The following is a 14,593-nucleotide window of genomic DNA, read 5'->3' as shown; positions in this document are numbered from 1 at the left end:
TATAAGGGAAAGGTATTTTTTTGGCCGAATTGTGAGGTTTGTAAGGGATTCTGGGTAACTGAACCTGGTGGGATCCCCACAAGTCACTCCATCGTGGATTCCCCTAGGTGTCTAGTGTTAAAAAATGTGCAGATTTGGTAGTTTTCCCTAGGCGCTTGCTGAGCTAGAGACCAAAATCCACAGCTAGGCACTTTGCAAAAAACAGCTGTGTTTTGTTTGGGAAAGTGTAATGTGTCCACGTTGTGCTTTGGGGCATTTACTGTTGCGGGCGCTAGGCCTACCTACACAAGTGAGGTACCATTTGTATCGGGAGACTTGGGGAAATACTGGCTGGAAGGAATTTTGTGGCTCCTCTCAGATTCCAGAACTTTACTTCACCGAAATGTGAGGAAAAAGTGTTTTTTGGGCCACATTTTGAGGTTTGCAAAGGATTCTGGGTAACAGAACCTGGTGAGGGCCCCACAAGTCACCCCATCTTGGATTCCCCTAGGTGTCTAGTTTTTAAAAATGTGCAGGTTTGGTAGGTTCCACTAGGTACCGGAGGAGCTAGAGGCCAAAATCCACAGCTAGGCACTTTGCAAAATACAGATCTGTTTTATTTGGGAAAATGTGATGTGTCCATTTTGTGTTTCGGGGCATTTCCTGTCACGGGCGCTAGCCTACCCACACAAGTGAGGTACCATTTTTATCGGGAGACGTGGGGGAACGCTGGGTGGGAGGAAATTCGTGGCTCCTCTCAAATTCCAGAACTTTCTTTCAACGAAGTATGTGAAAAAGTGTTTTTTTAGCCGAATTTTGAGGTTTGCAAAGGATTCTGGGTAACTGAACCTTGTGAGAACCCAACAAGTCACTCCATCATGGATTCCCCTAGGAGTCTAGTTTTAAAAAATGTACAGGTTTGGTAGGTTTGCCTGGGTGCCGGCAGAGCTAGAGGCCGAAATCCACAGCTAGGCACTTTGCAAAAAACAGCTGTTTTCTTTGGGAAAATGTGATGTGTCCCTGTTGTGTTTTGTGGCATGTCCTGTCATGGCCGCTAGGCCTACTTACACAAGTGAGGTATCATTTTTATCGGGATACGTGGGGGAACGCTGGGTGTAAGGAACTTAGTGGCTCCTCCTGGATTCCAGAACTTTCTCTTACCAAAATATAAGGGAAAGGTATTTTTTTGGCCGAATTGTGAGGTTTGTAAGGGATTCTGGGTAACTGAACCTGGTGGGATCCCCACAAGTCACTCCATCGTGGATTCCCCTAGGTGTCTAGTGTTAAACAATGTGCAGATTTGGTAGTTTTCCCTAGGCGCTTGCTGAGCTAGAGACCAAAATCCACAGCTAGGCACTTTGCAAAAAACAGCTGTGTTTTGTTTGGGAAAGTGTAATGTGTCCACGTTGTGCTTTGGGGCATTTACTGTTACGGGCGCTAGGCCTACCTACACAAGTGAGGTACCATTTATATCGGGAGACTTGGGGAAATACTGGTTGGAAGGAATTTTGTGGCTCCTCTCAGATTCCAGAACTTTACTTCACCAAAATGTGAGAAATAAGTGTTTTTTTTGGCCAAATTCTGAGGTTTGCAAAGGATTCTGGGTAACAGAACCTGGTGAGAAACCCACAAGTCAATCCATCTTGGATTCCCCTGGGTGTCTAGTTTTACAAAATGTGCAGGTTTGGTAGGTTTCCCTAGGTGCTGGCTGATCTAGAGGCCAAAAGCCACAGCTAGGCACTTTGCAAAAAACAGCTGTTTTCTTTGGGAAAATGTGATGTGTCCAAGTTGTGTTTTGTGGTATTTCCTGTCATTAGCGCTAGGCCTACTCACACAAGTGAGGTATCATTTTTATCGGGAGTCGTGGGGGAATGCTGGGTGGAAGGAAATATGTGGCTCCTCTCAAGTTCCAGAACTTTCTCTTCCAAAATATGAGGGAAAAGTGTTTTTTTACAGAATGTTGAGGGCTGCAAGGGATTCAGGGTAACTGAAACGGGTGAGACCCCCACAAGTCACCCCATCGTGGATTCCCCTAGGTGTCTAGTTTTAAAAAATGTACAGGTTTGGTATGTTTCCCTAAGTGCAGGCTGAGCTAGAGGCCAAAAGCCACAGATAGGCAGTTTGCAAAAAACAGCTCTGATTTCTTTGGGAAAATGTGATGTGTCCATGTTGTGTTTTAGGGCATTTCCTGTCACGGCAGTTAGGCCTACCCACACAAGTGAGGTACCATTTTTATCACAAGACTTGGCAGAACACTGGGTAGAAGGAAATTTGTGACTCCTCTCAGATTCCAGAACTTTCTGTCACTGAAATGTGAGGATAAAGTGTTTTTTGGGCCACATATTGAGGTTTGCAAAGGACTCTGGGTAACAGAACCTGGTGAGAGCCCCACAAGTCACCCCATCTTGGATTCCCCTAGGTGTCTAGTTTTAGAAAATGTGCAGGTTTGGTAGGTGCCCCTAGGTACCGGAGGAGCTAGAGTCCAAAATCTGCAGCTAGGCACTTTGCAAAATACAGCTCTGTTTTCTTTGGGAAAATTTGATGTGTCCATTTTGTGTTTCGGGGCATTTCCTGTCACGGGCGCTAGGCTACCCACACAAGTGAGGTACCATTTTTATCGGGAGACTTGGGGGAACGCTGGGTGGAAGGAAATTCGTGGCTCCTCTCAAATTCCAGAACTTTCTTTCAACGAAGTATGTGAAAAAGTTTTTTTTAGCCGAATTTTGAGGTTTGCAAAGGATTCAGGGTAACTGAACCTAGTGAGAACCCAACAAGTCACTCCATCATGGATTCCCCTAGGAGTCAAGCTTTAAAAATTTTACAGGTTTGGTAGGTTTGCCTGGGTGCCGGCAGAGCTAGAGGCCAAAATCCGCAGCTAGGCACTTTGCAAAAAACAGCTGTTTTCTTTGGGAAAATGTGATGTGTCCATGTTGTGTTTTGTGTCATGTCCTGTCATGGCCGCTAGGCCTACTCACAGAAGTGAGGTATCATTTTAAACAGGATACGTGGGGGAACGCTGGGTGTAAGGAAATTAGTGGCTCCTCTCGGATTCCAGAACTTTCTCTTACCAAATAAGAGGGAAAGGTATTTTTTGGACCGAATTGTGAGGTTTGCAAGGGATTCTGGGTAACTGAACCTGGTGGGAGCCCACAAGTCACCCCATCGTGGATTCCCCTAGGTGTCTAGTGTTAATAAATGTGCAGATTTGGCAGTTTTCCCTAGGCACTTGCTGAGCTACAGACCAAAATCCACAGCTAGGCACTTTGCAAAAAACAGCTGTGTTTTGTTTGGGAAAGTGTAATGTGTGCACGTTGTGCTTTGGGGCATTTACTGTTGCGGGCGCTAGGCCTACCTACACAAGTGAGGTACCATTTTTATCGGGAGACTTGGGGAAATACTGGTTGGAAGCAATTTTGTGGCTCCTCTCAGATTCCAGAACTTTACTTCACCAAAATGTGAGAAATAAGTGTTTTTTGGGGCAAATTCTGAGGTTTGCAAAGGATTCTGGGTAACAGAACCTGGTGAGAAACCCACAAGTCAATCCATCTTGGATTCCCCTAGGTGTGTAGTTTTACAAAATGTGCAGGTTTGGTAGGTTTCCCTAGGTGCTGGCTGATCTAGAGGCCAAAAGCCACAGCTAGGCACTTTGCAAAAAATAGCTCTGTTTTCTTTGGGAAAATGTGATGTGTCCAAGTTGTGTTTTGTGGTATTTCCTGTCATTAGCGCTAGGCCTACTCACACAAGTGAGGTATCATTTTTATCGGGAGTCGTGGGAGAATGCTGGGTGGAAGGAAATATGTGGCTCCTCTCAAATTCCAGAACTTTCTCTTCCACAATATGAGGGAAAAGTGTTTTTTTACAAAATTTTGAGGGCTGCAAGGGATTCAGGGTAACTGAAACGGGTGAGACCCCCACAAGTCACCCCATTGTGGATTCCCCTAGGTGTCTAGTTTTAAAAAATGTACAGGTTTGGTATGTTTCCCTAAGTGCAGGCTGAGCTAGAGGCCAAAATCCACAGATAGGCAGTTTGCAAAAAACAGCTCTGATTTCTTTGGGAAAATGTGATGTGTCCATGTTGTGTTTTAGGGCATTTCCTGTCACGGCAGTTAGGCCTACCCACACAAGTGAGGTACCATTTTTATCACGAGACTTGGCAGAACACTGGGTAGAAGGAAATTTGTGGCTCCTCTCAGATTCCAGAACTTTCTGTCACTGAAATGTGAGGATAAAGTGTTTTTTTGGCCACATATTGAGGTTTGCAAAGGACTCTGGGTAACAGAACCTGGTGAGAGCCCCACAAGTCACCCCATCTTGGATTCCCCTAGGTGTCTAGTTTTTAAAAATGTGCAGGTTTGGTAGGTGCCACTAGGTACCGGAGGAGCTAGAGGCCAAAATCCACAGCTAGGCACTTTGCAAAAAACAACTGTGTTTTCTTTGGGAAAGTGTAATGTGTCCACGTTGTGATTTGGGGCATTTCTGTTGTGGGCGCTAGGCCTACCTAAATAAGTGGGGTACCATTTTTATCGGGAGACTTGGGGAAATACTGGCTGGAAGGAATTTTGTGGCTCCTCTCAGATTCCAGAACTTTACTTCACCGAAATGTGAGGAAAAAGTGTTTTTTGGGCCACATTTTGAGGTTTGCAAAGGATTCTGGGTAACAGAACCTGGTGAGGGCCCCACAAGTCACCCCATCTTGGATTCCCCTAGGTGTCTAGTTTTAAAAAATGTGCAGGTTTGGTAGGTTCCACTAGGTACCGGAGGAGCTAGAGGCCAAAATCCACAGCTAGGCACTTTGCAAAATACAGATCTGTTTTATTTGGGAAAATGTGATGTGTCCATTTTGTGTTTCGGGGCATTTCCTGTCACGGGCGCTAGGCCTACCCACACAAGTGAGGTACCATTTTTATCACGAGACTTGGCAGAACACTGGGTAGAAGGAAATTTGTGGCTCCTCTCAGATTCCAGAACTTTCTGTCACTGAAATGTGAGGATAAAGTGTTTTTTGGGCCACATATTGAGGTTTGCAAAGGACTCTGGTTAACAGAACCTTGTGAGAGCCCCACAAGTCACCCCATCTTGGATTCCCCTAGGTGTCTAGTTTTAGAAAATGTGCAGGTTTGGTAGGTGCCACTAGGTACCGGAGGAGCTAGAGTCCAAAATCCACAGCTAGGCACTTTGCAAAATACAGCTCTGTTTTCTTTGGGAAAATTTGATGTGTCCATTTTGTGTTTCGGGGCATTTCCTGTCACGGGCGCTAGGCTACCCACACAAGTGAGGTACCATTTTTATCGGGAGACTTGGGGGAACGCTGGGTGGAAGGAAATTCGTGGCTACTCTCAAATTCCAGAACTTTCTTTCAACGAAGTATGTGAAAAAGTTTTTTTTAGCCGAATTTTGAGGTTTGCAAAGGATTCTGGGTAACTGAACCTTGTGAGAACCCAACAAGTCACTCCATCATGGATTCCCCTAGGAGTCTAGCTTTAAAAAATTTACAGGTTTGGTAGGTTTGCCTGGGTGCCGGCAGAGCTAGAGGCCAAAATCCGCAGCTAGGCACTTTGCAAAAAACAGCTGTTTTCTTTGGGAAAATGTGATGTGTCCATGTTGTGTTTTGTGTCATGTCCTGTCATGGCCGCTAGGCCTACTCACAGAAGTGAGGTATCATTTTAAACAGGATACGTGGGGGAACGCTGGGTGTAAGGAAATTAGTGGCTCCTCTCGGATTCCAGAACTTTCTCTTACCAAAATATCAGGGAAAGGTATTTTTTGGACCGAATTGTGAGGTTTGCAAGGGATTCTGGGTAACTGAACCTGGTGGGAGCCCACAAGTCACCCCATCGTGGATTCCCCTAGGTGTCTAGTGTTAATAAATGTGCAGATTTGGCAGTTTTCCCTAGGCACTTGCTGAGCTACAGACCAAAATCCACAGCTAGGCACTTTGCAAAAAACAACTCTGTTTTCTTTGGGAAAGTGTCATGTGTCCACGTTGTGCTTTGGGGCATTTCCTGTTGCGGGCGCTAGGCTACCCACACAAGTGAGGTACCATTTTTATCGGGATACGTGGGGGATCGCTGGGTGTAAGGAAATTAGTGGCTCCTCCTGGATTCCAGAACTTTCTCTTACCAAAATATAAGGGAAAGGTATTTTTTTGGCCGAATTGTGAGGTTTGTAAGGGATTCTGGGTAACTGAACCTGGTGGGATCCCCACAAGTCACTCCATCGTGGATTCCCCTAGGTTTCTAGTGTTAAAAAATGTGCAGATTTGGTAGTTTTCCCTAGGCGCTTGCTGAGCTAGAAACCAAAATCCACAGCTAGGCACTTTGCAAAAAACAGCTGTGTTTTGTTTGGGAAAGTGTAATGTGTCCACGTTGTGCTTTGGGGCATTTACTGTTGCAGGCGCTAGGCCTACCTACACAAGTGAGGTACCATTTTTATCGGGAGACTTGGGGAAATACTGGTTGGAAGGAATTTTGTGGCTCCTCTCAGATTCCAGAACTTTACTTCACCAAAATGTGAGAAATAAGTGTTTTTTTGGCCAAATTCTGAGGTTTGCAAAGGATTCTGGGTAACAGAACCTGGTGAGAAACCCACAAGTCAATCCATCTTGGATTCCCCTAGGTGTCTAGTTTTAAAAAATGTACAGGTTTGGTAGGTTTGCCTGGGTGCCGGCAGAGCTAGAGGCCGAAATCCACAGCTAGGCACTTTGCAAAAAACAGCTGTTTTCTTTGGGAAAATGTGATGTGTCCCTGTTGTGTTTTGTGGCATGTCCTGTCATTGCCGCTAGGCCTACTTACACAAGTGAGGTATCATTTTTATCGGGATACGTGGGGGAACGCTGGGTGTAAGGAAATTAGTGGCTCCTCCTGGATTCCAGAACTTTCTCTTACCAAAATATAAGGGAAAGGTATTTTTTTGGCCGAATTGTGAGGTTTGTAAGGGATTCTGGGTAACTGAACCTGGTGGGATCCCCACAAGTCACTCCATCGTGGATTCCCCTAGGTGTCTAGTGTTAAAAAATGTGCAGATTTGGTAGTTTTCCCTAGGCGCTTGCTGAGCTAGAGACCAAAATCCACAGCTAGGCACTTTGCAAAAAACAGCTGTGTTTTGTTTGGGAAAGTGTAATGTGTGCACGTTGTGCTTTGGGGCATTTACTGTTGCGGGCGCTAGGCCTACCTACACAAGTGAGGTACCATTTTTATCGGGAGACTTGGGGAAATACTGGTTGGAAGGAATTTTGTGGCTCCTCTCAGATTCCAGAACTTTACTTCACCAAAATGTGAGAAATAAGTGTTTTTTTGGCCAAATTCTGAGGTTTGCAAAGGATTCTGGGTAACAGAACCTGGTGAGAAACCCACAAGTCAATCCATCTTGGATTCCCCTGGGTGTCTAGTTTTACAAAATGCAGGTTTGGTAGGTTTCCCTAGGTGCTGGCTGATCTAGAGGCCAAAAGCCACAGCTAGGCACTTTGCAAAAAACAGCTGTTTTCTTTGGGAAAATGTGATGTGTCCAAGTTGTGTTTTGTGGTATTTCCTGTCATTAGCGCTAGGCCTACTCACACAAGTGAGGTATCATTTTTATCGGGAGTCGTGGGGGAATGCTGGGTGGAAGGAAATATGTGGCTCCTCTCAAATTCCAGAACTTTCTCTTCCAAAATATGAGGGAAAAGTGTTTTTTTACAGAATTTTGAGGGGTGCAAGGGATTCAGGGTAACTGAAACGGGTGAGACCCCCACAAGTCACCCCATCGTGGATTCCCCTAGGTGTCTAGTTTTAAAAAATGTACAGGTTTGGTATGTTTCCCTAAGTGCAGGCTGAGCTAGAGGCCAAAATCCACAGATAGGCAGTTTGCAAAAAACAGCTCTGATTTCTTTGGGAAAATGTGATGTGTCCATGTTGTGTTTTAGGGCATTTCCTGTCACGGCAGTTAGGCCTACCCACACAAGTGAGGTACCATTTTTATCACGAGACTTGGCAGAACACTGGGTAGAAGGAAATTTGTGGCTCCTCTCAGATTCCAGAACTTTCTGTCACTGAAATGTGAGGATAAAGTGTTTTTTGGGCCACATATTGAGGTTTGCAAAGGACTCTGGGTAACAGAACCTGGTGAGAGCCCCACAAGTCACCCCATCTTGGATTCCCCTAGGTGTCTAGTTTTAGAAAATGTGCAGGTTTGGTAGGTGCCACTAGGTACCGGAGGAGCTAGAGTCCAAAATCCACAGCTAGGCACTTTGCAAAATACAGCTCTGTTTTCTTTGGGAAAATTTGATGTGTCCATTTTGTGTTTCGGGGCATTTCCTGTCACGGGCGCTAGGCTACCCACACAAGTGAGGTACCATTTTTATCGGGAGACTTGGGGGAACGCTGGGTGGAAGGAAATTCGTGGCTCCTCTCAAATTCCAGAACTTTCTTTCAACGAAGTATGTGAAAAAGTTTTTTTTAGCCGAATTCTGAGGTTTGCAATGGATTCTGGGTAACTGAACCTTGTGAGAACCCAACAAGTCACTCCATCATGGATTCCCCTAGGAGTCTAGCTTTAAAAAATTTACAGGTTTGGTAGGTTTGCCTGGGTGCCGGCAGAGCTAGAGGCCAAAATCCGCAGCTAGGCTCTTTGCAAAAAACAGCTGTTTTCTTTGGGAAAATGTGATGTGTCCATGTTGTGTTTTGTGTCATGTCCTGTCATGGCCGCTAGGCCTACTCACAGAAGTGAGTTATCATTTTAAACAGGATACGTGGGGGAACGCTGGGTGTAAGGAAATTAGTGGCTCCTCCTGGATTCCAGAACTTTCTCTTACCAAAATATGAGGGAAAGGTATCTTTTTGGCCGAATTGTGAGGTTTGCAAGGGATTCTGGGTAACTGAACCTGGTGGGAGCCCCACAAATCACCCCATCGTGGATTCCCCTAGGTGTCTAGTGTTAAAAAATGTGCAGATTTGGTAGTTTTCCCTAGGAGCTTGTTGAGCTAGAGACCAAAATCCACAACTAGGCACTTTGCAAAAAACAACTGTGTTTTCTTTGGGAAAGTGTCATGTGTCCACGTTGTGCTTTGGGGCATTTCCTGTTGCGGGCGCTAGGCCTACCTACAAAAGTGAGGTACCATTTTTATCGGGAGACTTGGTGAAATACTGGCTGGAGGGAATTTTGTGGCTCCTCTCAGATTCCAGAACTTTACTTCACCAAAATGTTAGAAATAAGTGTTTTTTTGGCCAAATTCTGAGGTTTGCAAAGAATTCTGGGTAACAGAACCTGGTGAGAAACCCACAAGTCAATCCATCTTGGATTCCCCTAGGTGTCTAGTTTTACAAAATGTGCAGGTTTGGTAGGTTTCCCTAGGTGCTGGCTGATCTAGAGGCCAAAAGCCATAGCTAGGCACTTTGCAAAAAACAGCTCTGTTTTCTTTGGGAAAATGTGATGTGTCCAAGTTGTGTTTTGTGGCATTTCCTGTCATTAGCGCTAGGCCGACTCACACAAGTCAAGTATCATTTTTATAGGGAGTCGTGGGGGAACGCTGGGTGGAAGGAAATTTGTGGCTCCTCTCAAATTCTAGAACTTTGTCTTCCAAAATATGAGGGAAAAGTGTTTTTTTGGCTGAATTTTGAGGTGTGTAAGGGATTCAGGGTAACTGAAACGGGTGAGACCCCACAAGTCACCCCATCGTGGATTCCCCTAGGTGTCTAGTTTAAAAAAATTTGCAGGTTTGGTATGTTTCCCTAGGTGCAGGCTGAGCTAGAGGCCAAAATCCACAGCCAGGCAGTATGCAAAAAACAGCTCTGATTTCTTTGGGAAAATATGATGTGTCCACGTTGTGTTTTAGGGCATTTCCTGTCACGGCTGTTAGGCCTACCCACACAAGTGAGGTACCATTTTTATCATGAGACTTGGCAGAACACTGGGTAGAAGGAAATTTGTGGCTCCTCTCAGATTCCAGAACTTTCTCTCACCGAAATGTGAGGAAAAAGTGTTTTTTGGGCCACATTTTGAGGTTTGCAAAGGATTCTGGGTAACAGAGCCTGGTGAGAGCCCCACAAGTCACCCCATCTTGGATTCCCCTAGGTGTCTAGTTTTTAAAAATGTGCAGGTTTGGTAGGTGCCACTAGGTACCGGAGGAGCTAGAGGCCAAAATCCACAGCTAGGCACTTTGCAAAATACAGCTCTGTTTTCTTTGGGAAAATTTGATGTGTCCATTTTGTGTTTCGGGGCATTTCCTGTCACGGGCGCTAGGCTACCCACACAAGTAAGGCACTATTTTTATCGGGAGACTTGGGGGAACGCTGGGTGGAAGGAAATTCGTGGCTCCTCTCAAATTCCAGAACTTTCTTTCAACGAAGTATGTGAAAAAGAGTTTTTTTAGCCGAATTTTGAGGTTTGCAAAGGATTCTGGGTAACTGAACCTTGTGAGAACCCAACAAGTCACTCCATCATGGATTCCCCTAGGAGTCTAGTTTTAAAAAATGTACAGGTTTGGTAGGTTTGCCTGGGTGCCGGCAGAGCTAGAGGCCGAAATCCGCAGCTAGGCACTTTGCAAAAAACAGCTGTTTTCTTTCGGAAAATGTGATGTGTCCATGTTGTGTTTTGTGGCATGTCCTGTCATGGCCGCTAGGCCTACTCACACAAGTGAGGTATCATTTTTATTGGGATACATTGGGGAACGCTGGGTGTAAGGAAATTAGTGGCTCCTCCTGGATTCCAGAACTTTCTCTTACCAAAATATGAGGGAAAGGTATCTTTTTGGCCAAATTGTGAGGTTTGCAAGGGATTCTGGGTAACTGAACCTGGTGGGAGCCCCACAAGTCACCCCATCGTGGATTCCCCTAGGTGTCTAGTGTTAAAAAATGTGCAGATTTGGTAGTTTTCCCTAGGAGCTTGTTGAGCTAGAGACCAAAATCCACAACTAGGCACTTTGCAAAAAACAACTGTGTTTTCTTTGGGAAAGTGTCATGTGTCCACGTTGTGCTTTGGGGCATTTCCTGTTGCGGGCGCTAGGCCTACCTACACAAGTGAGGTACCATTTTTATCGGGAGACTTGGTGAAATACTGGCTGGAAGGAATTTTGTGGCTCCTCTCAGATTCCAGAACTTTACTTCACCAAAATGTTAGAAATAAGTGTTTTTTTGGCCAAATTCTGAGGTTTGCAAAGGATTCTGGGTAACAGAACCTGGTGAGAAACCCACAAGTCAATCCATCTTAGATTCCCCTAGGTGTCTAGTTTTACAAAATGTGCAGGTTTGGTAGGTTTCCCTAGGTGCTGGCTGATCTAGAGGCCAAAAGCCACAGCTAGGCACTTTGCAAAAAACAGCTCTGTTTTCTTTGGGAAAATGTGATGTGTCCAAGTTGTGTTTTGTGGTATTTCCTGTCATTAGCGCTAGGCCTACTCACACAAGTCAAGTATCATTTTTATAGGGAGTCGTGGGGGAACGCTGGGTGGAAGGAAATATGTGGCTCCTCTCAAATTCCAGAACTTTCTCTTCCAAAATATGAGGGAAAAGTTTTTTTGCAGATTTTGAGGGCTGCAAGGGATTCAGGGTAACTGAAACGGGTGAGACCCCCACAAGTCACCCCATCGTGGATTCCCCTAGGTGTCTAGTTTTAAAAAATTTGCAGGTTTGGTATGTTTCCCTAGGTGCAGGCTGAGCTAGAGGCCAAAATCCACAGCCAGGCAGTATGCAAAAAACAGCTCGGATTTCTTTGGGAAAATGTGATGTGTCCATGTTGTGTTTTAGGGCATTTCCTGTCACGGCAGTTAGGCCTACCCACACAAGTGAGGTACCATTTTTATCACAAGACTTGGCAGAACACTGGGTAGAAGGAAATTTGTTGCTCCTCTCAGATTCCAGAACTTTCTGTCACTGAAATGTGAGGAAAAAGTGTTTTTTGGGCCACATATTGAGGTTTGCAAAGGACTCTGGGTAACAGAACCTGGTGAGAGCCCCACAAGTCACCCCATCTTGGATTCCCCTAGGTGTCTAGTTTTTAAAAATGTGCAGGTTTGGTAGGTGCCACTAGGTACCGGAGGAGCTAGAGGCCAAAATCCACAGCTAGGCACTTTGCAAATTACAGCTCTGTTTTCTTTGGGAAAATTTGATGTATCCATTTTGTGTTTCGGGGCATTTCCTGTCACGGGCGCTAGGCTACCCACACAAGTGAGGTACCATTTTTATCGGGAGACTTGGGGGAACGCTGGGTGGAAGGAAATTCGTGGCTCCTCTCAAATTCCAGAACTTTCTTTCAACGAAGTATGTGAAAAAGTTTTTTTTTAGCCGAATTTTGAGGTTTGCAAAGGATTCTGGGTAACTGAACCTTGTGAGAACCCAACAAGTCACTCCATCATGGATTCCCTTAGGAGTCTAGCTTTAAAAATGTTACAGGTTTGGTAGGTTTGCCTGGGTGCCGGCAAAGCTAGAGACCAAAATCCACAGCTAGGCACTTTGCAAAAAACAGCTGTTTTCTTTGGGAAAATGTGATGTGTCCATGTTGTGTTTTGTGTCATGTTCTGTCATGGCCGCTAGGCCTACTCACAGAAGTGAGGTATCATTTTAAACAGGATACGTGGGGGAACGCTGGGTGTAAGGAAATTAGTGGCTCCTCTCGGATTCCAGAACTTTCTCTTACCAAAATATGAGGGAAAGGTATTTTTTGGACCGAATTGTGAGGTTTGCAAGGGATTCTGGGTAACTGAACCTGGTGGGAGCCCACAAGTCACCCCATCGTGGATTCCCCTAGGTGTCTAGTGTTAATAAATGTGCAGATTTGACAGTTTTCCCTAGGCACTTGCTGAGCTAGAGACCAAAATCCACAGCTAGGCACTTTGCAAAAAACAACTGTGTTTTCTTTGGGAAAGTGTAATGTGTCCACGTTGTGATTTGGGGCATTTCTGTTGCGGGCGCTAGGCCTACCTAAATAAGTGAGGTACCATTTTTATCGGGAGACTTGGGGAAATACTGGCTGGAAGGAATTTTGTGGCTCCTCTCAGATTCCAGAACTTTACTTCACCGAAATGTGAGGAAAAAGTGTTTTTTGGGCCACATTTTGAGGTTTGCAAAGGATTCTGGGTAACAGAACCTGGTGAGAGCCCCACAAGTCACCCCATCTTGGATTCCCCTAGGTGTCTAGTTTTTAAAAATGTGCAGGTTTGGTAGGTGCCACTAGGTACCGGAGGAGCTAGAGGCCAAAATCCATAGCTAGGCACTTTGCAAAATACAGCTCTGTTTTCTTTGGGAAAATTTGATGTGTCCATTTTGTGTTTCGGGGCATTTCCTGTCACGGGCGCTAGGCTACCCACACAAGTGAGGTACCATTTTTATCGGGAGACTTGGGGGAATGCTGGGTGGAAGGAAATTCGTGGCTCCTCTCAAATTCCAGAACTTTCTTTCAACGAAGTATGTGAAAAAGTGTTTTTTTAGCCGAATTTTGAGGTTTGCAAAGGATTCTGGGTAACTGAACCTTGTGAGAACCCAACAAGTCACTCCATCATGGATTCCCCTAGGAGTCTAGTTTTAAAAAATGTACAGGTTTGGTAGGTTTGCCTGGGTGCCGGCAGAGCTAGAGGCCGAAATCCGCAGCTAGGCACTTTGCAAAAAACAGCTGTTTTCTTTCGGAAAATGTGATGTGTCCATGTTGTGTTTTGTGGCATGTCCTGTCATGGCCGCTAGGCCTACTCACACAAGTGAGGTATCATTTTTATTGGAATACATTGGGGAACGCTGGGTGTAAGGAAATTAGTGGCTCCTCCTGGATTCCAGAACTTTCTCGTACCAAAATATGAGGGAAAGGTATCTTTTTGGCCGAATTGTGAGGTTTGCAAGGGATTCTGGGTAACTGAACCTGGTGGGAGCCCCACAAGTCACCCCATCGTGGATTCCCCTAGGTGTCTAGTGTTAAAAAATGTGCAGATTTGGTAGTTTTCCCTAGGAGCTTGTTGAGCTAGAGACCAAAATCCACAACTAGGCACTTTGCAAAAAACAACTGTGTTTTCTTTGGGAAAGTGTCATGTGTCCACGTTGTGCTTTGGGGCATTTCCTGTTGCGGGCGCTAGGCCTACCTACACAAGTGAGGTACCCTTTTTATCGGGAGACTTGAAGAAATACTGGCTGGAAGGAATTTTGTGGCTCCTCTCAGATTCCAGAACTTTACTTCACCAAAATGTTAGAAATAAGTGTTTTTTTGGCCAAATTCTGAGGTTTGCAAAGGATTCTGGGTAACAGAACCTGGTGAGAAACCCACAAGTCAATCCATCTTGGATTCCCCTAGGTGTCTAGTTTTACAAAATGTGCAGGTTTGGTAGGTTTCCCTAGGTGCTGACTGATCTAGAGGCCAAAAGCCACAGCTAGGCACTTTGCAAAAAACAGCTCTGTTTTCTTTGGGAAAATGTGATGTGTCCAAGTTGTGTTTTGTGGCATTTCCTGTCATTAGCGCTAGGCCGACTCACACAAGTCAAGTATCATTTTTATAGGGAGTCGTGGGGGAACGCTGGGTGGAAGGAAATTTGTGGCTCCTCTCAAATTCTAGAACTTTGTCTTCCAAAATATGAGGGAAAAGTGTTTTTTTGGCTGAATTTTGAGGTGTGTAAGGGATTCAGGGTAACTGAAACGGGTGAGACCCCACAAGTCACCCCATCGTGGAT

This window comes from Pleurodeles waltl, chromosome 3_1, assembly GCF_031143425.1.
Source record: "Pleurodeles waltl isolate 20211129_DDA chromosome 3_1, aPleWal1.hap1.20221129, whole genome shotgun sequence".
NCBI classification, from domain to species: domain Eukaryota; kingdom Metazoa; phylum Chordata; class Amphibia; order Caudata; family Salamandridae; genus Pleurodeles; species Pleurodeles waltl.
Note: the sequence above shows the minus strand (reverse complement) of the source record.